Genomic DNA, 25648 nt, shown 5'->3' on the forward strand with positions numbered 1-25648 from the left:
CGTGTTGAGTCGGTCGCCCGAGATAGAAATGGAGAGGTCACGGAAGGGGAGGGAGGATTCTGAGACGGTCCAGGTGAATTTGAGGTGGAAGTGTGAGTAAAGTTGATGAAGTGTTCAACCGCCTCGTGGGAGCACGAGGTAGCGCCGATACAGTCATCGATGTAGCGGAGGAAAAGGTGGGGGGTGGTGCCAGTGTAGCTGTGATAGGCCAATGTCCAGCCTAATACTCTTACCTTGACCTCCTTCCAGCTATCCCATTCCCAATGCCCCTCCCCCAAGTCCCTCCTCCCGACCTTTTATCTTAGCCTGCTTGGCACACCAGCCTCATTCCTGAAGACGGGCTTATGCCCGAAACGTCGATTCTCCTGCTCCTTGGATGCTGCCTGACCTGCTGCGCTTTTCCAGCAACACATTTTTCAGCTCTGATCTCCAGCATCTGCCATCCTCACTTTCTCTTATTTATTATAATCAGGTTGCCATTACTGAGTTACAAGAAAACACTTTGTATTGTTAAACAAATGCAAAATATTTGTCTTAACTAGTATATTGAGTGCACTTGCTGTGCCATCGAAATTAACTATGAACAGCTTTAATTGCTATGATCTGTACTCTGCAATATTATGGAAAGAATTCCTGCAGACACACTTTGCCCAATGAAGGGTCTCAAATGGATATTTATTACTGAACACCAGAGACGAAGGAAGAGCTTAATTTCTGGCCCCAAATCACCGAGCGGTATTACCCACCTCTAACATGCGACTGCCCACTTCCTAAAGCCATGAAATGATACCAGGCCGCTGATTACTGTCCAGCCTCCCCTCCCCACTGACTGTGTCTGCAATCCGTCCCTCCTCCCCCAAACCACACAAGGCAACCCAGCTCAGGGTCTTTGTGAAACTCAAGGCCGGAGTGTGCAGGCCTCCTGGAGAGGGATGGGAACTTTAAAATTGAAGGGGGACGGTGAGGTGGCATTAATATCACACACTGGGCGAGGGGTGGCAGGTGGAGTTTAGTTTGGATTAATGCGAGGTATTGGGTTTGGTCAATCAAACAAAAGCAAGACCTATACAATTAAAAGTAGAGCCTTTGGCAGTGCTGTAATACAGAAACCTAGGGCCGTCAGGTTTAATTCTTTAAAATTTGCACGTCATATAGATCTTGTGGTTAAGAAAGTGTTTAACACACATGTCTTCATAGGACAGACCTTTGAGTATCGGAATTGGGATGTCATGTTGTGGTTGTACAGGACATTGGTGAGACCTCTTCTGGAATACTGTGTCCAGTCTGGTCACCCTGCCCGCTCATTCCACAGGCACACCACCCTCTGGGTGAAAAAGCTGCCCCTTAGGTCACTTTTAAATATTTCCCCTCTCACCTTAAGCCTATGTCCTCTAGTTTTGGACTCCCCATATCCTTAGAAAACACCTTGACTATTCACTTTGATATTATTGACCTTGATATTATTAAGCTGGAGAGGGTTCAGAAGAGATTAAGCTGGATGTTGCTGGGAAAGGAGGGAGTGAGCTATAAGGAGAGGCTGGATAGGCTGGGACTTTTTTTCACTGGAGAGTATGAGATTAAGGGGTAACTTCGCAGAAGTTTACAAAATCGTGAGGGGTACAGATAAGCAGAAAGGGTGATGTATTTTCCCTAGAGTTTGGGATTCAAAACTGAGGGATAGTTTAAGATGTGAGGAAAAATGATTCACAAATGTCATGAGAGGTAATTATTTTAGACAGAGTCTGGCTTGTGTGTGGAATGAACTTCCAGAGGAAGTTGTGAAAGCAGGGACAGTTACAATGTTTAAAGGACATTTAGATCAGTCCATGGATAATACATCAGTTTGGATGGTGCGGTGAGCATCTGCCCTCTCCCTCCCCCTCTCTGTATGAATCCCTGTTGGTTTTCACCCTCCGCCAATGCCTGTGCAGTGGCGTGAGGAGGCCAGCAGAGGGTGGCATTGCATCACTTTAAGCACTACAGAGACTGACAGACTTGCCCCATACGGAGACACACAGATACACACACGGGAATGGTTAGGACACTGCATGAAGCTCATCTGGTAAGTTAAACTAAACATAAGTTCGCCTCGTAAACTGTTAAAATATGAGTGACGGACCTACCAAATTCTACTATTTAAATAATAACATCAATTTATTTTTTCACTCTGAAAGTGAACATTTGACATCAACTATTCACAATTCTGGGATCCTCTTTCCCTTAACTGCTTATTACCCGACTCCAGCTCTACAGCAATATACTGTGTCTGGGTCTTCTATCCTCTCATATCACAGGTGCTTGTAAGCTCTCAGTCCAGAACAGCATTCCCTCTCTCTTAAAGGTACAGTGCACACTTTCAACTTCATCACATTATACCCTGATGAATATAGATAAGTGGGAGCTATCCGGATTTCTCTTGCTCTGTGGTTTGTCAATATTTCATTCGCTCCGTCTGGTGTGTGTCAGGAGTTTTGCTGCTCCATTGATAGCACGTCATTATTCGATTCCATCCGTGGGAATATATCAGTATTTCACTTGCTCACACTCGTGAGTGTGGCAGGATTTCAGTTCTTTCATGGGGACTGTGACACGATAACAATCTCAATGTTTGCAGGTGACACCGAACCTGGAAGAACTCTGAAGTCTATGGAGGTCAGTGTGGAACTCTGACAGGACAGTGATACGTTGGAGTAGTGTTCAGGTGTAAGGCAGATGGGGATCAGTGCAGAGCTGTGTGAGGTGGTGGACTGTAGTAGGAAAGACATTGAAAAGCAGTTTAATACAGGTCATACCGTTATAAAGGGAGTGCACGAGCAGAGAGCCCTGCCTGAAAATGATCATAGATTGTTGAAGATGTCAAGACAAGTGGGGAGAGCAGTTAATATCACAGATTAGTTTCAGTATCTGAGCTGTTTACAGGGGGAGGTGTAGGAGGGAGTCTCCGTGCTCCCTTCCTGGGAGGTGGTGGTGACGATGTGTTGTGAGCCCACCCTCCTGCCCACCGAGACCGTGGGGATTCCATTTGTACCAGCTCGACACAAAAGGGAGATGGCATCAGGGCCACGACTTCTAAGTTGTGCCGGGGGGAAACGGAGCTGCCAGTGGGTTTAAAGTGAGAATTGCCCTTCACTGAACATTGCTCCTTACTCGGTCAGTGGGACATGGATGTTTCAGAATCTCCACACGAGGTGTCCTGGTCCTCTCCGGCTCCTACCAGGGTCCTCCCCACATGGCGGGGGGGGGAGGGGGGAGGGAACGGATATCGGGCACTCCACCACCCGGATAGGCCCTTTCTGTCCTATTCCTGGCTGTTTCTCCTGGAATGGGAGGAAGGGAGGGAGGGAGGGTGGGAGTGGGTGGTCCTGCTGTTAGTGCTGGTGTAGGTGAAGGGGACGGGGACGGGGACATGGTGAGGGGTCTGGAGGGAATCAGTCCACAGTGTTGTATCCTTGCAGTGTAATTAACGTGGGGGGTAAAGTGGAGGGAGGAGGAGGACAGGGGGAGAGAGAGAGGGAGAGAGAGAGAGAGGGATAGAGAGTGGGAGAGAGAGGGAGAGAGAGAGATCACGGCGGGGTGGGATGGTGCTTTACCTATTATACAGTGAGTGTGAGGGAGCAGAGAGAATACAGTGACTCTTATCGTGACAGAGTGGGGAAGGTTATTGATGCTTGTCCTGTATTGCTGGACATTTCCTCAGACCCCAGATACTGCACTGAGTTGGGTGGGGAGCTCAGACCAGGCTCGGTGGGTCTGGTAGTGTGGCCCCCTCTGGGAAGAGAATGGTCCCCCTCTGTACTAGCACATCCACCAGGACCTCCGTGCCCCTGTCGACAAACCGCAGTGTAATTGTCTCTTATCCCCCATGCACAGGTTAAACTGCGCAGGGCAGCTCCTAACTGAGAAAGCGCAACCGTGTGCTCATTGGCCTTTTAAAGATTGCCCCAGTGTCAGGGAACGATGAATATCCAGGGTCACCCGGGAGATGGTGAGTACCTCCAGTCATGATGGGTGGGAGAATCGGGCTGGCATTGAATGAGAGGGACACCATGGGGTGGGGTGGGTAGTTCATGAGGTGAGTTTGATCCGATAGCACCAGGAAACTAGCTCAGCATCGTGTCGATAATCGTTCTGTCAGACTTCGGGAAAATGTCACGGAGACAGTTTTTTGTTTGATTCAGTCCAGTGAATCATAGATTCTGTTGAAGCAACTCCCATTTAGAAAGCTGTAGTACAAATGCTCAAATATCCTATTTTCCCATCTTTCCTGGGAAGACAGGCTTTAGTTACAGGATGCTATCAAAGTGTCCACATTTCAGCATTCTGCAACCTGGGAACACATCCTTCCATGACACTGTCTCTCAGTCTCCCCCTTCTCTGTCTATACACCAAGCCCCTCCCATGTGATGATATTTAAACTGATTCCCCCGCCTGGTCTCTCTGGCAGTGATGTTCACACACACAGCGCTCCCTTGTCAGGGCAAAAATGGAGCTATGGAGCTGTAAATGGGTGGGAGCTGTACATCCTGTCAGTTCCAGAACGGGCTGCAAGTTTCCCCACACTGGGCAGTGATTTAACACAGTGTTGCCACGCAATGCACTGGGGTGGGGTACACAGTCCTACATGCTGGGAGGGTAACTGCTCCTGGGTTACAGATCAATGTACTGGGGTGGTGTACACAGTCCTACATGCTGGAACGGTAACTGCTCCTGGGTTACAGATCAATGCACTGGGGTGGGGTACACAGTCCTACATGATTAGATTATTACAGTGTGGAAACAGGCCCTTCGGCCCAACAAGTCCACACGGCCCCGCCGAAGCGCAACCCACCCATACCCCTACCCCTACATCTACCCCTTATCTAACACTACGGGCAATTTAGCATGGCCAATTCACCTGACCTGCACATCTTTGGACTGTGGGAGGAAACCGGAGCACCCAGAGGAAACCCACGCAGACACGGGGAGAATGTGCAAACTCCACACAGTCAGTCGCCTGAGGCGGGAATTGAACCCAGGTCCCTGGCGCTGTGAGGCAGCAGTGCTAACCACTGTGCCACCGTGCCGCCTCAGTGCTGGGAGGGTAACTGCTCCTGGGTTACAGATCAATGCACTGGGGTGGGGTAGACAGTCCTACATGCTGGGAGGGTAACTGCTCCTGGATTGCAGATCAATGCACTGGGTTGGGGTACACAGTCCTACATGCTGGGAGGGTAACTGCTCCTGGGTTACAGATCAATGTACTGGGGTGGTGTACACAGTCCTACATGCTGGGAGGGTAACTGCTCCTGGATTGCAGATCAATGCACTGGGTTGGGGTACACAGTCCTACATGCTGGGAGGGTAACTGCTCCTGGGTTACAGATCAATGTACTGGGGTGGTGTACACAGTCCTACATGCTGGGTGGGTAACTGCTCCTGGGTTACAGATCAATGCACTGGGGTGGGGTAGACAGTCCTACATGCTGGGAGGGTAACTGCTCCTGGTTTACAGATCAATGTACTGGAGTGTGGTACACAGTCCTACATGCTGGGAGGGTAACTTCTCCTGGTTTACAGATCAATGTACTGGGGTGGGGTACACAGTCCTACATGCTGGGTGGGTAACTGCTCCTGGGTTACAGATCAATGCACTGGGGTGGTGTACACAGTCCGACATGCTGGGAGGGTAACTGCTCCTGGGTTACAGATCAATGTACTGGGGTGGGGTACACAGTCCTACATGCTGGGAGGGTAAATGCTCCAGGTTTACAGATCAATGCACTGGGGTGGGGTAGACAGTCCTACATGCTGGGAGGGTAACTGCTCCTGGTTTACAGATCAATGCACTGGGGTGGGGTACACAGTCCTACATGCTGGTAGGGTAACTGCTCCTGGGTTACAGATCAATGTACTGGGGTGGGGTACACAGTCCTACATGCTGGGAGGGTAACTGCCCCAGGTTTACAGATCAATGCACTGGGGTGGGGTACACAGTCCTACATGCTGGGAGGGTAACTGCCCCAGGTTTACAGATCAATGCACTGGGGTGGGGTACACAGTCCTACATGCTGGGAGGGTAACTGCTCCTGGGTTACAGATCAATGCACTGGGGTGGGGTACACAGTCCTACATGCTGGGAGGGTAACTGCTCCTGGGTTACAGATCAATGTACTGGGGTGGGGTAGACAGTCCTACATGCTGGGAGGGTAACTGCTCCTGGATTGCAGATCAATGCACTGGTTTGGGGTACACAGTCCTACATGCTGGGAGGGTAACTGCTCCTGGGTTACAGATCAATGCACTGGGGTGGGGTAGACAGTCCTACATGCTGGGAGGGTAACTGCTCCTGGTTTACAGATCAATGTACTGGAGTGTGGTACACAGTCCTACATGCTGGGAGGGTAACTTCTCCTGGTTTACAGATCAATGTACTGGGGTGGGGTACACAGTCCTACATGCTGAGAGGGTAACTGCTCCTGGGTTACAGATCAATGTACTGGGGTGGGGTACACAGTCCTACATGCTGGGAGGGTAACTGCTCCTGGGTTACAGATCAATGTACTGGGGTGGGGTACACAGTCCTACATGCTGGGAGGGTAACTTCTCCTGGTTTACAGATCAATGTACTGGGGTGGGGTACACAGTCCTACATGCTGGGAGGGTAACTGCTCCTGGTTTACAGATCAATGTACTGGGGTGGGGTACACAGTCCTACATGCTGGGAGGGTAACTGCTCCTGGTTTACAGATCAATGTACTGGGGTGGGGTACACAGTCCTACATGCTGGGAGGGTAACTGCTCCTGGGTTACAGATCAATGTACTGGGGTGGGGTACACAGTCCTACATGCTCCGGGTGGGGGGGGGGGGGTGGGGGAATGGCTCCCGGTTTACAGGGGGAGAGGTGATTGTTCAGAGAGGAGGATGGGGTGGATGGGGGGGAAGGTCATGGACAGGTCAAGGAGTTCCTCGGAACATTCCGTCCCCGACATTCCATAACTGCCGTTCAATGGAACGTTCTGTCCCTGACATTCTGTAAATGACATTCCCCGGAACGATCTGTCCCTGACATTCTATAACTGACATTCCCCGGAACGTTCTGTCCCTGACATTCTATAACTGCCATTCCCCGGAACGTTCTGTCCCTGACATTCTATAACTGACATTCCCCGGAACGTTCTGTCCCCGACATTCGATAACTGACATTCCCTGGAACGTTCTGTCCCTGACATTCTACAACTGACATTCCCCGGAACGTTCTGTCCCTGACATTGTTTGTGAACGGCCGGACGTCAGCGAATTGAACAAACGATAAGATCCCGAGGGAAGAGATCCCGTTCCAGGGAGAAGGAGACACTGTTCCGAAGGCCCCTCAGGCAGTTAAAGGGGTGAATACGTTTTCCCTGCGTTTACATTTCTCCACGACACAGGATCGACCACAATTTAGACCAAAATACAGGAATTCCCAAACTCCGTTTGTCTTCAGGAAACTGGGAGAGAATCCTTCAGGACAGCAACGTTCCCACCCTCCATATTAGGAACTGGGAAGGAGTGACCTGTGTCTGCTCTCGAGGGATCGAGTGTGTGGGAATGTTCTAGAAAGCATCTGTCCTCATGGATGTGTCTCTGTGTGTTTGGGGAGGGAGGGTTTCTTGTGGTTTATGTCACATTTTTGTCAGTAATAACGACCTTCACATTTGTTATTCCAGCTCCAATTATTTTAATAAATCCCTGAATACAGGGACACATTTGAAAATCTCACTGGGTCCCCGATCAAACGGGTCCCTTTGCCTCCAGGCTGATGGATAATGGGTTTGTTTTCCTTCCTCACAGTTAACGTAGTGACCATCTACGTCCTGCTTTATAAAGATTGTGGATTGTCTCCATGTGTCAGACGTTACCTGGGGGCCATGGCAGCGGCGGATCTCCTGGTCATTATCCTCGACCTGATCCTGAGACACATTCCCATTGTTTATTGGGAACAGTTTTATTTCCTGATGTACTCCGTCCCCGTGTGTAATATCCACGCCGTCCTGCTTTATGCAGCCACTGACTGCTCTGTCTGGTTCACCGTCACTTTCACCTTTGATCGGTTTGTGGCCATTTGTTGCCAGAAGCTGAAAAGTAAATATTGCAGTGAGAAAACGGCGGCTGTGGTTCTGGGAGCAGTGACTGTGCTGAGCTGTTTAAAGAACATTTCCTGGTATTTTATGCGCGAGGCTCAGTATTTGCTGGTGAATGCCCCCTGGTTTTGTGATATAACAGACGCTGTTCGAGTCTCCATTGTCTGGGTCACAATCGAGTTCCTCCACCACATTCTAACCCCGTTTGTCCCATTTCTCCTGATTCTGCTGCTCAATGTTCTCACCGTCAGACACATTTTAGTGACCAGCAGAGCCCGCAGGAGACTCCGCGCTCACACCAATGGGGACGCTCAGTCTGACACTGAAATGAGAAACCGAAAAAAATCCATCATTTTACTGTTTGTGATCTCGGCCAATTTCATCCTGTTATGGTCAACGTTAATGCTGTTTTGTATATGGAGACGGTTGTGGATGAGTGGGTATCGGTCTGTGTTTCTCCATTGGCTTGTGCAGGAATTGGGCTTCATGCTGCAGCTCCTCAGTTGCTGCACAAACACCGCGATTTATGCCGTGACCCAGACTAAGTTCAGGCAGCAGCTGAAGAATGTGCTGAAATATCCCTTCACCCAAATCCATCCATCCATCAAATTCCCTCATTAATCAATCCATCCGGGATTTTCTCATTTCAGTTCAGTGTTTCAGTGATGGAGCAGCCTGTCGCTATGGTAACAGACTGAGGGTAGCGCTGGTTTGTCCATCCTTATCCCACAGGAGGGTTACAGGGAAACATTTCAATGTTTCTCACAACTCAGGGGCCAGTGAGAAAAGGCACCATCCCACTGACTGTATCCATCACTTCCATTTGTAACCAATAAAAATGTTGATTAAATCGTGCCGAGCAGCAGAGTGACCGATGTTGTTGTGTGTCTTTGTGTTGGTGAAGCTGAGCTGGAGAGAGACAGACTCAGCCCCAATTCCTGGTCCTCAGGGAAGGGGAGGGCACCGCGCCCTGGGCTCAGGAGCTGGATTTAACTCCCTCTGTTCCCGCCACTCCAACCTGACCTCCCCATTTCCTCACCCCCACACTTTCTCCTCATTTCTCTATGTCTCTCTGTCTCTCCCTCTCTCTCTCTCTGCACACTCTCTCTTTCACACCACCTCCCCTTTCAATCTCCATCGTCCACCAATCTCTCACACACACAACCCCAACCCTGGTTTCTCCACCTGCCTCCAGTCATTCCTCCCCCCTCCCCTGCACTCTCTCTCTCTTCTGCCGTATGTCTCCCTCATGCAATTCCATTTCTATCACATTTTCCCCCTCCTCTCACCTCTCCCATCTCTGTATCATCTCAAAACCACTTCATGCAGCCACAGCAGCAACAACTGCATCCACCCCACAACCCCACCCCCAGTCTCTAGATCAGAGGGAGAGGGCCGCATCAGGGAGACAGAGTGTGTCATAGAGAGAGGGAGGGGCAGGAGGGAGAGAGATTTAGTCAGAGAGAAACAGAGGGAAGAGGGGAGAAAGAGAGACCGAGGCAGGTGGATCGAGAGTGAGAGAAGGTGTAGAGATAATGGTGGAGTAGGGAGAGACAGAGACAGAGAGAGAGAGGGGGGCAAGAGAGAGATAAGGTGAGGGATAGGGAGAGAGAGAGAAATAGGGGAGGGCATAATGAGAGGGGGGATAGAGAGTGGGGGACAGAGAGCGGGGGGTCAGAGTGAGGAGGGACAGAGTGAGGGGGTAAAGAGTGGGGACAAAGAGAGGGGGGCAGAGAGATGGGGACAGAGAGAGGGCGACCGAGAGAGGGCGACAGAGAGGGAGGGGACATAGAGGGGGGCAGAGAGAGGGGGGACAGTGAGTGGGGGGACAGAGAGTGGGGGGATGGAGACAGGGGAGACAGAGAGGAGGGTAGAGAGGGAGGGGATAGAGAGAGGGAGTACAGAGGGGTGTGACAGAGGGGGGACAGAGAGCGAAGGGACAACGAGGTGGGGACAGAAGGGAGGGAGGAGAGAAAGAGAGGGGGCACAGAGAGAGAGGGGGATAGAGAGAGAGGCGACTGAGAGAGAGGAGACAGAGAGGGGGAGGACAGAGAGAGGGGAGGCAGAGAGGGGGGAGAGAGAGGGAACAGAGAGAGGGAGCAGAGACAGGCGTTGAGAGAGAGCGGGTCAGAGAGAGAGAGATGGGGACAGAAAGAGGGGGGAGAGAGAGAGAGGGAACAGAGAGGGGGACAAAGAGAAATGGGGGACAGAGAGTGGGGGGACAGAGAGAGAGGCGGGACAGAGAGACGGGGGGGGTGACAGAGAGAGGGGTTGCGGGGGGGGCAGAGAGAGAGGCAGAGAGAGATGGGGACAGAGAGAGGGGGGACAGAGAGAGAGAGGCGGGAGAGAGAGGGAGACAGAGAGGGAGGGACAGAGAGATGGGGACAGAGAGAGGGGCAGAGAGAGGGGGAGAGAGAGTATGGGACAGGCAGGGGGCAGAGAGAGAGGACAGAGAGAGGCGGAGAGAGAGAGGGAGACAGAGAGGGAGGGACAGAGAGATGGGGACAGAGAGAGGGGCAGAGAGAGGGGGAGAGAGAGTATGGGACAGGCAGGGGGCAGAGAGAGGGGGACAGAGAGAGAGGGTGACAGAGGGGGCGGGACAGAGAGGGGGTAGAGAGAGAGGAGACAGAGAGAGAGGAGACAGAGAGAGGGGGACAGAGAGAGAGGGGACAGAGAGTGGGGGCAGAGAGCGGGGACAGAGAGGGGGGACAGAGAGAGGGGGGAGATAGAAGGGTTCAGAGAGTGGGGGGGACAGAAAGTGGGGGGACAGAGTTGGGGGACAAAGAGGGTGGACAGAGGGAGCAACAGAGAGAGGGACAGAGCAGAGTGGGGGATAGAGCGAGGGGGACAGAGAGAGGGGGACAGAGAGAGAGAGAGAGGGACAGAGAGAGGGGGGATCGTGAGAGAGATGGGACAGAGAGAGAGGGGGGCAGAGAGCGCGGAGGGACAGAGAGAGGGACAGAGAGAAAGAGGGGACAGAGAGAGGGTGGGCAGAGCGAGCGAGAGAGGGGAAGGAGAGAGAGGGGGACAGAGAGAGAGGGGAAAGAGAGAGTGGGGGGACAGAGAGAGAAGGGGGACAGAAAAAGCGGTGGACAGAGACAGGGGGAGAGACGAGGTGGACAGAGAGACCATGACAGAGAGAGAGAAGGGCAGCCTAGGCGGGACAAAGACAGGGGGAGATAGACGGGGTCCGAGACTGGGGTGACAGAGAGACCGGGACAGAGAGAAGGTGGACAGAGAGAGGGTGGACAGGAGGGGAGGGGTGACAGAGAGGGGGCGGAGCAGTGTGGGGGACAGAGAGAGGGGGACACAGAGAGAGATGGGACAGAGAGAGAGTGGGACAGAGGGGGAAAGAGAGCGCGTGGGCAGAGAGAGGGGTGACAGAGAAGGGTGACAGAGAGATGGACAGAGAGGGGGACAGACAGAGTGGGACAGAGAGAGGGGGACAGGAAGAGGGATGACCGAGAAAAAGGGGGACAGAGAGAAGGGGACAGAGAGAGGCGGACACAGAGAGAGGCGCAGGACAGAGAGAGGGTGGACAGAGGGGTGTGACAGAGAGAGGGGGACACAGAGAGAGACGGGACAGAGAGAGAGTGGGACAGAGGGGGACAGAGAGCGCGTGGGCAGAGAGAGGGGTGACAGAGAGGGGGACAGAGAGGGGGACAGAGAAGGGGGGACAGAGAGAGAGGGACAGAGAGAGCGAGGACAGAGAGAGGGGGAACAGAGAGGGGGGCACAGAGAGAGGGGGACAGAGAGAGAGGGGGACAGAGAGAGGGGGGACAGAGAGAGGGGGATAGAGAGTGGGGGACAGAGAGAGGGGAACCGAGAGAGGGGGGACAGTGAGTGGGTGACAGAGTGAGGGGGGACAGAGAGAGGGGGACATAGAGAGGGGGACAGGGAGAGGGGGACAGAGAGACGGGAACAGAGAGAGGGCTCAGAAAGAGGTGGACAGAGAGCGGAGGACAGACAGAGGGCTCAGAAAAAGGGGGCAGAGAGTGAGGGACAGAGAGAGAGGGCAGAGATATGGGGACAGAAAGATGGGCGACACAGGGCGACAGAGAGAGGGGGCAGAGAAGAGGGGAACAGAGAGGGGGTACAGAGAGAGGGAAGACACAGAGAGGGGTGACAGAGAGAGGGGGACAGATAGAGAGGGGGACAGAGAGAGAGGGGGACAGAGATGGGGTACAGAGAGAGGGAGGACACAGAGAGAGGGCAGAGAGATGGGGACAGAAAGATGGGCAACACAGGGCGACAGAGAGAGGGGGCAGAGAAGAGGGGAACAGAGAGGGGGTACAGAGAGAGGGGGACACAGAGAGGGGGGACAGAGAGAGGGGGGCAGAGAGAGAGGGGGACAGAGAGAGAGGGGGACAGAGAGTGGGTACAGAGAGAGGGAGGACACAGAGAGAGGGGGGACAGAGTGAGGGGGACAGAGAGAGGGGGAACAGACAGAGGGGAACAGAGAGAGGGGAACAGAAAAAGTGGAACAGAGAGAGAGGGACAGTGAGTGGGGGACAGAGAGAGGGAGAACAGAGAGAGGGGACAGAGAGATGGGGACAGAGAGAGGGACGACAGAGCGAGGGCGTACAGAGAGGGGGACAGAAAGTGGGCGGAGAGACAGGGACAGAGAGAGGGTGGACAGAGAGAGGGGGCAGAGACAGAGGGGGGCAGAGAGAAGAGGGAAAGAGAGAGAGGTGGACAGTGGGGGGCAGAGAGTGGGGGACAGAGAGGTGGTACAGAGAGATGGGGACAGAGAGAGAGGGGAGCAGACAGGGGGGCAGGGTGGGGAGACAGAGAGGGGCACAGAGAGAGGGTGGTCAGAGAAAGGGGTACAGAGAGATGGGGACAGAGAGAGGGGGGGAGAGAGAGGGTGGACAGGGCGAGGGAGGACAGAGAGAGGGGGCAGGGACAGAGGGGAACAGAGAGAGGGGGAAAGAGAGGAGGTACAAAGATGGGCGGACAGAGAGAGGGGGCAGACAGGGGGCAGGGTGGGGAGACAGAGAGGGGGGATAGAGAGAGAGTGGTCAGAGAAAGGGATACAGAGAGATGGGGACAGAGAGAGGGGGGACAGATAGAGGGGGACAGAGAGAGGGAACAGAGAGAGATGGGGACAAAGAAAGGGGGCAGTGATGGGGGACAGAGACTGCGCGTACAGAGTGGGGTACAGAGTGGGGGGACAGAGAAAGGGGAACAGAGAAAGGGGAACAGAGAAAGGGGAACAGAGAGCGCAGGACATTGAGTGGGGGACAGAGAGAGGGAGAACAGAGATAGGGGCAGAGGGACGGGGTCAGAGAGAGGGAGGACAGAGAGAGGGGTTACAGGGAGAGGGGACATAGAGGGGGAACAGAGTGAGGGGGACAGAAAGTGGGCAGAGAGATGGGGACAGAGAGAGGGTGGACAGAGTGAGGGAGGACAGAGAGGGGGGCAGAGACAGAGGGGGACAGAGAGGGGTTACAGAGAGAGGGGGGCAGAGAGGGGGTACAGAGAGAGGGGGGCAGAGAGAAGGGGGCTGACAGGGGGGCAGGGTGGGGAGACAGAGAGGGGGACAGAGAGATTGTGGTCACAGAAAGGGGTACAGAGAGATGGGGTCAGAGAGAGGGAGGACAGATAGAGGGGGACAGCGAGAGGGGGAAAAAGATGGGGGAGCAGAGAGACCGGGACAGAGAGCGGGGGTACAGAGAGGGGGGACAGAGAGGGGGGACTGAGAGAAGGGGACAAAGAAAGGGGGGCAGAGATGGGGGAAAGGGAGCGGGGGACAAAGAGAGGAGGACAGAGAGAGAGGGAGAGATAGTGGGGGCACAGAGTGGGGGGACACTGTGGGGGCAGAAACAGGGGGGCAGAGACAGTGGGACTAGAAATGGGGGACAAAGAGAGAGAGGGGTGACTGAGGAAGCGGGACTGAGAGGGGGGAGATAGAAGGGGTCAGAGAGAGGGGGCAGAGAGTGGGGGGACAGAGACTGGGGGTACAGAGTGGGGGTACAGAGTGGGGGACAGAGTGGGGGACAGAGAGAGGGGGACAGAGAGAGGGGAGACGGAGGGGGCAGGACAGAGAGGGGGGACAGAGAGAGGGCAGATGGAGGGGGGACAGAGAGAGGGGGTTACAGAGAGGCGGACAGAGGGGGCGGGACAGAGATGGGGGACAGAGAGAGAGGGCGACAGAGAGAGGGGGAAGACAGAGGGGGACAGACAGAGGAGGGACAGACAGAGGGGGGACAGAGAGAGAGGGGCACAAAGTGAGGGGTACAGAGAGAGGGGGTAGATAGAAGGGGTCAGAGAGTGTGGGGACAGAGAATGCGGGGACAAAGAGTGGGAGTACAGAGTGGGTGGACAGAGTTGGGGATCAGAGAGAGGGGGACAGAGACAGTGGGACAGAGAGAGGGGTGTACAGAGAGGGGGGGACAGAGAGCGGGGTGGGACAGAGAAAGTGGGGGACAGAGATAGAGAGGGACAGGGAAGGGGGACAGAGAGAGGGAGGCAGAGGGGCAGAGATCACGAGCGAGGGGATAGAGAGAGGGGGGGGGACAGAGAGAAGGGGACCGAGAGAGAGAGAGAGAGAGAGAGAGAGGGACAGAGTGAGGGGGGACAGAGAGAGGGAGGACAGAGAGAGGGGGGACAGAGAGAGGGGATCAGAGGGGGGGGGGAACAGAGAGAGGGCGAACAGGGGGGGCAGAGAGAGTGGGGACAGGGAGAGAAGGGTGACACAGAGAGGGGGACAGAGAGAGGAGGACAGAGAGAGGGGAAACGGAGACGTTGGGACAAAGAGAGGGACAGAGAGAGAGGGGAAGATTGACATGGAGGAAAGAGAGAGACAGGGACAGAGAGAGGGGGGACAGAGAGAAGTGTTGATGGAGAACGGAGTTCAGAGAGAGGGGGTTTAGAGAGAGAAAGGGGACAAAGATGGGGGAAAGAGAGAGGGGGGCAGACAGAGGAGGGACAAAGAGAAGGGGACAGAGAGAGAGGGGCAGAGAGAGGGGGGCGAGAGAGTGGAGCGAGACGGGGGGGCGAGAGGGGGGCGAGAGAGGGGGAGACGGGAGGGGAAGAGAGATGGGGAGAGGGAGCTGGAGAGAGTGGGGGAGAGACGGGGAGAGAGAGGAGTGAGAGAGAGAGGGAGAGTGAGAGGGTGAGTGAGGGAGTGAGTGAAAGAGGGAAGGGGTAAGAGAGGGAGAGAGGGGGGAGAGAGTTCAGTGACAGTTGGGGGAGGCAGATAGTGAAGAGTGAGAGAGGGGGAGAGAGAGAGTAAGGGGTAGGGAGAGGGGGTGAGAGAGAGAGTGGGGAGAGAGAGATGCATGGAGAGAGAGGGGGTAGAGAGAGAGGGGAAGAGAGGGGGAGAGAGAGAGGAAGTGAGGGGGAGGGGAGGAGGAGAGAGGGGTTAGAGAGAGGCGTGGAGCGAGAAGGGGTAAAGAGAGGGGGTAGAGAGAGGGTGGTAGAGAGAGAGTGGGAGAGAGAGGGGGAGAGGGAGGGGGAGAGGGAGAGAAAGGGGAGGGAGGAGAGAGAGGGGGTGTAGAGAGAGAGTCGTGGAGAGACGGGGAAGAGAGAGAGGCAGTAGAGAGAGAGGAGGGAGACAGAGGAGAGAGAGGGGAGAGAGTGAGGTGGACAGAGTGAGGGGGAGAGTGAGAGGGGGACAGAAATGGGACAGGGACAGGAGGGCAGAGGGAGGGAACGAGGAAGGGGGCAAGGGAGGGTGCGTGGGAGGTGTCAAGGAAGGGGGTGAGAGAGTGGGCGGGAGAGTGGTCAGGAGTGGGTGGCGAGAGAGGGGGGAGAGCGCGGGGAAGCGAGGGGGGAGATGGACAGACAGGAGATGGACAGCGGAGTTGGAAACGGGAGTTGAAGCGGGGAGAGAGAGGGGAAGAGAGTGGGAGAGCGAGTGGAGGAGAGCGGAGGAAGGGGGGAGAGGGGGAAAGAGTGGGGGAGAGAGGAGGAAGAGGGGGAGAGGGGGAGAGAGGCGGCAGAGAGGGGGAGATGCAGAGAGGTCAGATGGAGAGCAGTTGGAGAGGGGAGAGAGAGGGAGGGTAGAGAGAGGGGGAAAGAGACAGACGGAGTTAAAGAGAGGGTGAAGAGACAGGTGGAGAGAGAGGGTAGATAGAAGGGGAAGAGAGAGAAAGGGAGAGAGAGAGGAGCGAGAGAGGGGTAGAGGGAGGTGAGAGAGAGGGAGAGAGTGGGAACGAGAGACGGGACAAGAGAGCGGGCGAGTCTGGGGGCGAGAGTAGGGGCGAGAGTGGGGCTGAGAGAGGGGGAGAGAGAAGAGGAAGAGATGAGCGCGAGAGAGGTGGACGAGAGATGGGTGCGAGAGGGGGGGCGAGAGAGGGGGCGAGATAGACAGAAGGATTTAAATAGAGGGTGAAGAGAGAGGAGAGTCGAGAGAGGATGCAGAGAGAGGTGGAGAGAGAGAGGGGGCGAGAGAAGGGGCGAGAGTGGGAGTGAGAGTGGGGACGAGAGTGGGGGCGAGAGAGGGACGAGAGTGGGGGCGAGAGGGGGTGCAAGAGAGGGGGCGAGAGCGGGGGCGAGGGTGGGGGCAAGAGGGAGTGAGATGGGGAGAGATGGGGACGAGAGAGAGGGGGAGAGAGAGGGGGGCGAGAGATGGGGGCGAGAGAGGGGAGCGAGACGGCAGGCGAGAGATGGGCGAGAGGGGTGCAAAAGAGAGGGCGAGAGATGTGGGCAAAAGAGAGGAGTCAAGAGAGAAGGGGCGAAAGTGAGGGGAGAGAGATTTGGGGAGATTTGGGGAGAGAGAGTGGGGAAAGAGATTTGGCGGGAGAGATGAGAGAGAGGGGGAAGAGACGGGGAAGAGAAAGGCGGGAAAGAAAAGGGGAGAGAGAGGGGGAGAGGGGTGCAGAGAGAGGGGGAGGGAAGAGAGTGGGGGAGAGAGAGTGGGGGAGAGAGAGTTGTGGAGAAAGATGGGGTGAGAGAGGGGGAAAGAGAGGGATGGAAGAGAGGGGTGGCAGAGTGGGTAGAGAGATGGGGAGAGACACACTGGGACTTTCTCTGACAATTTGAGACACACTGTGAACACTCTCTGACAGACTGTGACACACTCTGACACACACTGTGATACTCTCTGACATTCTTTGAAACACATTATTATACTCCCTGACAAACTGTGACACATTCTGACACTATCTGCGACACACTGGGACCCTCACTGACAATTTGAGATGTACTGTAACACTCTCAGATCCTATCCGACACTCTCTGAGACACACTGCGACACTCTCAGAAAACTCTCTGAAAAGCACTGTGACAGTCTCTGACAGACTGTGACACTCTCTGACACTTTGAGACGCACTGTGACAATTTCTGATCCTATCTGACACTCTCTCAGCCACACTGTAACACTCTCTGACTCTCTCTAACATTTCGAGATGCACTGTGACACTCTTTGACTATCCCTGAGACACACTGTGACACTCTCAGAGAAACTATGACAAACTGTGACACTCTCTGAGACACACTGGGACCCTCTCTGAGATTTTTGAGATGCACTGTGACACTCTCTGACATTCTTTGAAACACACTGTGATACTCTCTGACTGACTGTGACACACTCCGACACATTCTGCGACACACTGGGACCCTCTCTGACAATTTGACACGCTCTGTGACACTCTCTGATCCTATCCAACACACTCTGAGACACACTGTGACACTCTCTGATACTCTCTGAAAAGCACTGTGACACTCTCCGACACTCTCTTAGACACACTGTGCCACTCTCTGACTATCGCTGACATTTTGAGACGCACTATGACACTCTCTGATCCTTCTGACACTCTCTGAGACACACTTTGACACTCTTTGACTCTCTCTGAATCACACTGCAACACTCTCTGAGAGACTGTGATACACTGTGACACTCTCTGAGACGCACTGGGCCCCTATCTGACAATTTGAGACGCATTGTGACACTCTCTGACACACACTGTGACACTCTCTGCAAACTGTCACACACTCTGACACTATCTGCGACACACTGGGACCCTCTCTGACAATTTGAGACGCACTGTAACACTCTCTGATCCTATCTGACACTCTCTGAGACACACTGTGAAACTCTCTGAAAAGCACTGTGATACTCTCTGACAGACTGTGACACACTGTGACACTCTCTGAGATTCTCTGACACTTTGAGACGCACTATGACATTCTCAGATCCTATCTGACACTCTCGGAGACACACTGGGATACAATCTGACTCTCTCTAAAACACACTGTGACACTCTCTGAGAAACTGTGACAAACTGTGACACTCTCTGAGACACACTGGGACCCACTCTGAGATTTTGAGAGGCACTGTAACATTCTCTGACAGAAATTGACACACTGTGAACCACTCTGACACTCTCTGAGACACACTGTGACACTCTCTGACTCTCGCTGACACTTTGAGACACACTGTGACACTCTCTGACAGACTGTGACACAATCTGACACTCTCTGACACACACTGTGACACTCGCTGAAATTCTTTGACACACACTATGACACTCTCTGACAGACTGTGACACATTCAGACTCTCTCTGAATCTCTGACACACACTGTGATACTGTCTGACACTCTCTGAGACGCAATGTGACACACTCTGACAGACTGTGACACACTGAGACACTCTCTGAGACGCACTGTAACACTCTCTGATTTTATCTGACACTGTCTGAGACACACTATGACACTCTCTGACAGACTGTGACACACTGCGACATTCTCTGACACTTTCTGACACTTTGAGACACACTGTGACACTCCCTGATCCTGCCTGACACTCTCGGAGACACACTGGGATACAATCTGACTCTATTTTTGACACTCTCTGAGGCACAGTATGACGTACTGTGTCACTCTCTGATTCACTCTGACATCTCTGAGACACACTGTGACACTCGCTCACTGTGACCATCTCTGAGCCAAATGCTGACACTCTCTGAGACACAGAATGACGCCCTGTGACGCTCTCTGACTCTCTTTGAGGCACACTGTGACACTCACTGACAGACTGTGACACACAGAAACATGCTCTGACTCTCTATGACACTCTCTTGGACAAACTGCGACACTCTGACTCCCTCTGACACTTTGACACGGATTATGACACTCTATGATCCTATCTGACACTCTCTGAGACACACTGTGACACTCTCTGACTCTCTCTGACACTCTCCCAGACACACTGTAACACTCTGACTCTCTCTGACATTTTGAGATGCACTGTGACACTCTCTGATCCTAAATGACACTCTCTGAGACACACTGAGACCCTCTCTGAGAAACTATGACAAACTGTGACGCTCTCTGAGACATGCTGGGATCATCTCTGAGATTTGGAGATGCACTGTGACACTCTCTGCCCGGAAGTGACACACTGTGACACACTCTGACACTCTATAAGACACACTGTGACACACTGTGACACTCGATAAGACACACTGTGACACTCTCTGACATTCTTTGAAACACACTGTGATACTCTCTGACTGAATGTGACACACTCCGACACACTGCGACACACTGGGTCCCTCTCTGACAATTTGACACGCACTGTGATACTCTCTAATCCTAATAAACACACTCTGAGACACACTGTGACACTCTCTGATGCTCTCTGAAAGGCACTGTGACACGCACCGACACTCTCTTAGACACACTGTGCCACTCTCTGACTCGCACTGACACTTTGAGACGCACACTGACACTCTCTGATCCTTCTGACACTCTCTGAGACACACTTTGACACTCTTTGACTCTCTCTGAATCACACTGCAACACTCTCTGAGAGACTGTGATACACTGTGACACTCTCTGAGACGCACTGGGCCCCTTTTTGACAATTTGAGACGAATTGTGACACTCTCTGACATTCTTTGAAACACACTGTGACAAACTCTGACAGACTGTGAAACACTCTGAAACTTTCTGCGACACACTGGGACCCTCTCTGACAATTTGAGACACACTGTGACACTCTCTGACAGACTGTGACACACTCTGATACACTCTGACACACACTGTGATACTCTCTGACATTCTTTGAAACACATTATTACACTCCCTGACAAATTGTGACACACTCTGACACTATCTGTGACACACCGGGATCCTCGCTGACAATTTGAGACACACTGTGACACTCTCTGACAGACTGTGACACACTCTGACACACTCTGACACACACTGTGATACTCTCTGACATTCTTTGGAACACATTATTACACTCTCTGACAAACTGTGACACACTCTGACACTATCTGCGACACACTGGGACCCTCCCTGACAATTTGAGACACACTTTCACACTCTCTGACAGACTGTGACACACTCTGACACACTCTGACACACACTGTGATACTCTCTGACATTCTTTGAAACACATTATTACACTCCCTGACAAACTGTGACACACTCTGACACTGTCTGCGACACACTGGGACCCTCTCTGACAATTTGAGATGCACTGTAACACTCTCTGATCCTATGCGACACACTCTGAGACACACTGTGACACTCTCTGACACTCTCTGAAAAGCACTGTGACACTCTCCGACACTCTCTGAGACACACTGTGACACTCTCTGAGACTCGCTGACACTTTGAGACGCACTATGACACTCTCTGATCCTATCTGACACTCTCTGAGAGACACTGTGACACGCTGACTCTCGCTGAAACTTTGAGATGCACTGTGACACACTCTGACACACTCTGACACACAATGTGACACTCGATGACATTCTTTGATACACACTGTGACAATCTCTGACAGACTGTGACAAACTCTGACACTATCTGCGACACACCGGGACACTCTCTGACAATTTGAGATGCACTGTGACACTCTCTGATCCTATCTGACACTCTCTGAGACACGCTGTGACACTCTCTGAAACTCTCTGAAAAGCACTATGACACTCTCCGACAGACTGTGACACACTGTGACAGTCCCTGACAGATAGTGACACATTCAGACTCTCTCTAAAATCTCTGACACACACTGTGATACTGTCTGACACTCTCTGAGACACAATGTGACACACTCTGACAGACTGTAACACACTGAGACACTCTCTGAGAAACACTGTGACACTCTCTGATCTTATCTGACACTCTCTGAGACACACTGTCACACTCTCTGACACTTTGAGACACACTGTGATGCTCTCTAATCCTATCTGACACTCTCAGAGACACACTGGGATACAGTCTGACTCTATGTGATATACACCGTGACACTCTCTGAGAAACTGTGACAATCTGTGACACTCTCTGAGACACACCTGGACCCTCTCTGAGATTTTGAGATGCACTGTGACACACTCTGATAGAAAATGACACAATGTGACACACTCTGACAATCTATAAGACATACTGCGACACTCTCTGAGAGACTGTGATGCACTGTGACACTCTCTGAGACGCACTGGGCCCCTATCTGACAATTTGAGACGCATTGTGACATTCTCTGACACCCACTGTGACACTCACTGACATTCTTTGACACACACTGTGACAATCTCTGACAGACTGTGACACACTCTGGCACTTTCTGCGACACACCAGGAACATCTCTGACAATTTGAGACACACTGTGACACTCTCTGACAGACTGTGACACACTCTGACACACACTGTGATACTCTCTGACATTCTTTGAAACACATTATTACACTCCCTGACAAACTGTGACTCCCTCTGACACTATCTGTGACACACTGGGACCCTCGCTGCCAATTTCAGATGCACTGTAACACACTCTGATCCTATCCGACACACTCTGAGACACACTGTGACAATCTCTGATCCTATCCAAAACAATCTGAGACACACTGTGACACTCTCTGACACTCTCTGAAAAGCAATGTGACGCTCTCCGACATTCTCATAGACACACTGTGACACTATCTGAGACTAGCTGTCATTTTGAGACGCACTATGTCACTCTCTGATCCTATCTGAGACTCTGAGACACGCTTTGACACTCTTTTAAACTCTCTGAAAAGCACTATGACACTCTCTGACAGACTGTGACACACTGTGACACTCTCTGACAGATAGTGACACATTCAGACTCTCTCTGAATCTCTGACACACGCTTTGATACTGTCTGACACACTCTGAGACACAATGTGATACACTCTGACAGACTATGACACACTGAGACACTCTCTGAGACGCACTGTGACACTCTCTGAGACACTCTGTGACACTCTCTGACAGACTGTGACACACTGCGACATTCTCTGACACTTTGAGACACACTGTGACACTCTCTGATCCTGTCTGACACTCTCGGAGACACACTGGGATACAGTCTGACTCTATCTGAAATACACTGTGACACTCTGAGAAACTGTGACAAACTGTGACACTCTTTGAGACACACCTGGACCCTCTCTGAGATTTTGAGATGCACTGTGACACACTCTAACATAAAATGACACACTGTGACACACTCTGACACTCTATAAGACACACTGTGACATTCTCTGACTCTCTCTGAGAAACTGTGACAAACTGTGACACTCTCTGAGACACACTGGGACCGTCTCTGAGATTTTGAGATGCACTGTGACACACTCTGACACAGCGGAACCCTCTCTGACAATTTGACACGCACTGAGACAGTCTCTGATCCTATCCAACACACTCTGACTCTCTTTGAGGCACACTGTGACACTCACTGACAGACTGTGACACACTGAAACGCGCTCTGACTCTCTATGACACTCTCTTAGACACACTGCGACACTCTGACTCTCTCTGACACTTTGAGACGCACTATGACACTCTGTGCTCCTATCTGACACTCTCTGAGACACACTGTGACACTCTGACTCTCTCTGACACTCTCTCAGACACACTGTAACACTCTCTGACTCTCTCTGACATTTTGAGATGCACTGTGACACTCTCTGATCCTATCTGACACACTCGGAGACACACTGTGACACTCTCTGACTCTCTGAAACACACTGTGACTCTCTCTGAGACTCTCTGAGACACACTGAGACCCTCTCTGAGAAACTATGACAAACTGTGACACTCTGAGACACACTGGGGACCTCTCTGAGATTTTCAGATGCACTGTGACACACTCTGACAGAAAATGACACACTGTGACACACTCTGACACTCTATAAGACACAATGTGACACTCTCTGACTCTCTGTGAAACACACTGTGACACTCTCTGAGAAACTGTGACAGACGGTGGCACACTGTGACACTCTCTGACACTTTCAGATGCACTGTGACACTCTCTGATCCTATCTGACACTCTCTCAGCCACATTGTAACACTCTCTGACTCTCTCTGACATTTTGAGATGCACTGTGACACTCTCTGATCCTATCTGACACTCTCTGAGACACACTGTTACACTCTCTGACTCTCTCTGAAACACACTGTGACTCTCTCTGAGACTTTCTGAGACACACTGAGACGCACTCTGAGAATCTATGACAAACTGTGACACTCTCTGAGATACACTGGGACCCTCTCTGAGATTTTTTGATGCACTGTGACACACTCTGACACTCTATAAGACACAATGTGACACTCTCTGACATTCTTTGAAACACACTATCACAATCACTGACAGACTGTGATACACTCTGACACACTCTGCGCCACAGTGGGACCCTCTCTGACAATTTGACACGCACTGGGACAGTCTCTGATCCTATCCAACACACTCTGAGACACACTGTGACACTCACTGACACTCTCTGAAAAGCACACTGACACTTTCTGACAGACTGTGACAAACTGTGACACTCTCTGACAAATAGTGACACATTCAGACTCTCTCTGAAACTCTGACACACACTGAGATACTGTCTGACACTCTCTCAGACACAATGTGACACACTCGGACAGACTGACACACTGAGACACTCTCTGAGACGCACTGTGACACTCTCTGATTTTATCTGACACTGTCTGAGACACACTGTGACACTCTCTGACAGACTGTGACACACCGTGACATTCTCTGACACTTTCTGACACTTTGAGACACACTCTGACACTCTCTCACTGTGAACATCTCTGAGCCAAATGCTGACACTCTCTGAGACACAGTATGATACACTGTGACACTCTCTGTCTCTCTTTGAGGCACACTGTGACACTCACTGACAGACTGTGACACACTGAAACACGCTCTGACTCTCTATGACACTTTGAGATGCACTATGACAATCTATCATCCTATCTGACACTCTCTGAGACACACTGTTACACTCTCTGACTCTCTCTGAAACACACTGTGACTCTCTCTGAGACATTCTGAGACACACTGAGACCCTCTCTGAGAAACTATGACAAACTGTGACACTCTCTGAGACACACTGGGAACCTCTCTGAGATTTGGAGATGCACTGTGACACTCTCTGCCAGGAAGTGACACACTGTGACAGACTCTGACACTCTATAAGACACACTGTTACACTCTTTGACATTCTTTGAAACACACTGTGATACTCTCTGACTGACTGTGACACACTCCGACACACTGGGACCCTCTCTGACAATTTGACACGCACTGTGATACTCTCTGATCCTATCCAACACACTCTGAGACACACTGTGACACTCTCTGATGCTCTCTGAAAAGCACTGTGACACTCTCCGACACTGTCTTAGACACACTGTGACACTCTCTGACTCGCGCTGACACTTGGAGACGCACTATGACAATCTCTGATGCTACCTGAACTCTCTGAGACACACTATGACACTCTTTACTCGCTGCAAAACACACTGCGACACTCTGAGAGACTGTGATGCACTGTGACACTCTCTGAGACGCACTGGGCGCCTATCTGACAATTTGAGACGCATTGTGACACTCTCTGACACACACTGTGACACTCACTGACATTCTTTGAAACACACTGTGACAAGCTCTGACAGACTGTGACACACTCTGACACTTTCTGCGACACACCGGGACACTCTCTGACAATTTGAGACACACTGTGACACTCTCTGATAGACTGTGACACACTCTGACACACTCTGACACACACTGCGATACTCTCTGACATTCTTTGAAACACATTATTACACTCCCTGACAAACTGTGACACACTCTAACACTATCTGCGACACACTGGGACCCTCACTGACAATTTGAGATGCACTGTAACACTCTCTGATCCTATCCGACACTCTCTGAGACACACTGTGACACTCTCAGAAAACTCTCTGAAAAGCACTGTGACCCTCTCTGACAGACGGTGACACACTGTGACACTCTCTGACACTTTGAGATGCACTGTGACACTCTCTGATCCCATCTGACACACTCGGAGACACACTGTGACACTCTCTGACTCTCTCTGAAACACACTGTGACTCTCGCTGAGACTCTCTGAGACACACTGAGACCCTCTCTGAGAAACTGTGACAAACTGCGGCACTCTCTGAAACACACTGGGACCCTCTCTGACACTTTGAGACGCACTATGACACTCTGTGCTCCTATCTGACACTCTCTGAGACACACTGTGACACTCTCTGACTCTCTCTGACACTCTCCCAGACACACTGTAACACTCTCTG

At 52.2% G+C, this 25648-nt stretch overlaps 1 long non-coding RNA gene across 1 annotated transcript in view; it reads right to left on the reverse strand.

The window, feature by feature from the left end:
* LOC140470164 (uncharacterized) overlaps positions 1-25648 on the reverse strand; it is a 149022-nt gene that overhangs the window by 54310 nt on the left and 69064 nt on the right. The window contains exon 3 of the long non-coding RNA XR_011956455.1: positions 7879-8094. This is a non-coding gene — a long non-coding RNA (uncharacterized lncRNA). The remainder of the gene's footprint in view (positions 1-7878; positions 8095-25648) is intronic.

Source organism: Chiloscyllium punctatum, chromosome 50, assembly GCF_047496795.1.
Source record: "Chiloscyllium punctatum isolate Juve2018m chromosome 50, sChiPun1.3, whole genome shotgun sequence".
NCBI classification, from domain to species: Eukaryota; Metazoa; Chordata; class Chondrichthyes; order Orectolobiformes; family Hemiscylliidae; genus Chiloscyllium; species Chiloscyllium punctatum.